This window comes from Schistocerca americana, unplaced genomic scaffold (genome assembly GCF_021461395.2).
Source record: "Schistocerca americana isolate TAMUIC-IGC-003095 unplaced genomic scaffold, iqSchAmer2.1 HiC_scaffold_98, whole genome shotgun sequence".
In the NCBI taxonomy this organism is placed as follows: domain Eukaryota; kingdom Metazoa; phylum Arthropoda; class Insecta; order Orthoptera; family Acrididae; genus Schistocerca; species Schistocerca americana.
The window spans coordinates 757,501-760,000 of record NW_025726763.1 but is presented as its reverse complement, the minus strand read 5'-3'; the positions used below and the strand labels follow the sequence as shown (position 1 = coordinate 760,000).

The window sequence follows — 2,500 nt, the reverse complement described above, 5'->3', positions numbered from 1 at the left end:
CCTTAATGCGGCTTGTACTGAGACATGCATGGCTTAATCTTTGAGACAAGCATATGACTACTGGCAGGATCAACCAGGGAGCTGCGTCAACTAGAGCTGAGCAGCCGGCCGCCCGGGAGTGTGTCCCGGGGGCCCGCGCGAACACGCAAGCGTCCGCTCAATTATTCTGCAAACAGGAGGAGGCTGAGCTCCCCTGCACAATACACCTCGAAACCCTCTCAGGTCCCGGCGGCGCGCAGCGCCGTCCTAAGTACTTGGTCGGGTTCGAGAGAGGCGCAATCGCCCGGAGTTTGGCGAGTAGACGCTTTAGGTGCGACCACCCGTGCTCCCAACTGAGCTTGCCGCTGCCGACAGAGGCCCGGGAGCGTGCTGTCGTGGCATTGCCGGCGGGAGACAACACGCGCCACCTACGGTGGCCGGCAGCTCCAACGCCAGCGCCACAGAAGGACAAAAGCCCCACTTGGGTGCCGAAGCGAACACTCCCAGCACAGCGCACGCGCCAACACGTCCGCACAGCTGCGATACAATCCACCTGCGAGAACCGCAGAGGCGACCGAGCAGCAGACGGCGTCGCGGCGCCGAGCGCCGGGCGGCGGCGCATCCTCAGCGCACACAGTCCTCAATCGGACCAGCACACTGCAGATGTCCACCGCGCTTCGCACCGGGCCCGCGAGGACCTACTTTGGCCGCACGGCGCCGCGTGCAGGGTGCGCCGGCGCGCAGCTGCGCCGCCTGCCGCCTCCGTCGGCCGGCGCGCCTGCCACTGGCCGCCCCCACCAGCCGGCTGTAGCGCGTGCGCCCACGCACCGCGCGGCCAGCACGCCGGGAGGCCCCCCCTCACCGGCCGGGGACGGTCCCACCCAGCCACCGCCGCGTATCGCTTCACACCCACATGCCATTCACGTTCGTGGGCATGGTGGGTATCGCTGAAACAACCGGTTGGTAGCTCAACCGATCGTCGCCATCACTGATTCACCTCTAGCGAGAACAACCGCACCACAACGGTTTACCAGTTGTTCATTTGCGTAACGTCACCAGCAAACGTAGACGTCCATCGCCATTTGCAAATTCAACGATTGTTGCATGCCTGTGTCAGGTGTCACGACACACTATGTCTGCCCACATACACGCAACAACATGTGCACGCTTCGCGAACACGTGGAAGGTGGCCCCCGTACGTATGCGATGTCCATTGCGCGAACGACTGTCAACCGGCCTCTGTCGCATGTCGCAGATGTGGAACGCAGTGCACCATGCTATCACGGTGTGTGAGAAGAGACGACTACGTCTGACAACACGCGCCACTACATCAACAGACGGCTCATGCTGATCGCCATCCACGGCATACCATACTGCAATCCAGCTCTTATAGGGAGACGACACGTAGCTGAGTGCACAATATTTGGACCGTATGGTTCGCCGTTGTTGGCGCAGTCGTGGTACGGTCACACATGTACCACGATGTATCATTCAGTACATGAGGACCAATGTGCAGTACAGTGTGTGATTTGGACGTACAACATCAGCGGACAGTTGACACAAGCCGTACCACAACGTAGGCTGTGCTTCGCCATGCGAATGCCAATGAACAACTGCGAAGGGCATTGAGCATGTACGTCCTGCTGCCATCCGCATTACAGTGTATAGCTGCAAGGTGTTTAACATGAAGCGATACTCTGGGGACCGGGCAGTGCGAGTAGCAAACTATATTGCGGGGGTTGCAGTTAGGCAACACTACACTAATTTAACGCGTCGTATGACAATTACAGAGCAGGTTAAGGCCCAACGTGTGTTGGGTTAAGGCCCAACGTGTGTTGGGTTAAGGCCCAACGTGTGTTGGGTTAAGGCCCAACGTGTGTTGGGTTAAGGCCCAACGTGTGTTGGGTTAAGGCCCAACGTGTGTTGGGTTAAGGCCCAACGTGTGTTGGGTTAAGGCCCAACGTGTGTTGGGTTAAGGCCCAACGTGTGTTGGGTTAAGGCCCAACGTGTGTTGGGTTAAGGCCCAACGTGTGTTGGGTTAAGGCCCAACGTGTGTTGGGTTAAGGCCCAACGTGTGTTGGGTTAAGGCCCAACGTGTGTTGGGTTAAGGCCCAACGTGTGTTGGGTTAAGGCCCAACGTGTGTTGGGTTAAGGCCCAACGTGTGTTGGGTTAAGGCCCAACGTGTGTTGGGTTTAGGCCCAACGTGTGTTGGGTTTAGGCCCAACGTGTGTTGGGTTTAGGCGCAACATAGGTTAGGTTTAGGCGCAACATAGGTTAGGTTAAGGCGCAACATGGGTTAGGTTAAGGCGCAACATGGGTTAGGTTAAGGCGCAACATGGGTTAGGTTAAGGTACAACATGGGTTAGGTTAAGGTACAACATGGGTTAGGTTAAGGTACAATATGGGTTAGGTTAAGGTACAGTATGGGTTAGGTTAAGGTACAATATGGGTTAGGTTAAGGTACAATATGGGTTAGGTTAAGGCGCAACATGGGTTAGGTTAAGGTACAATATGGGTTAG

The 2,500-nt window shown here is 57.1% G+C and overlaps 1 non-coding gene across 1 annotated transcript in view; it reads right to left on the bottom strand.

Annotated features, from left to right (window-relative positions):
* Nucleotides 1–80, bottom strand: part of LOC124593335 — a 1,910-nt gene extending 1,830 nt beyond the window's left edge. Inside the window, exon 1 of the ribosomal RNA XR_006977982.1 lies at nucleotides 1–80. This exon is cut by the window's left edge and continues 1,830 nt beyond it. This is a non-coding gene — a ribosomal RNA (small subunit ribosomal RNA).
* Between the last annotated feature and the right edge of the window lie 2,420 nt (nucleotides 81–2,500).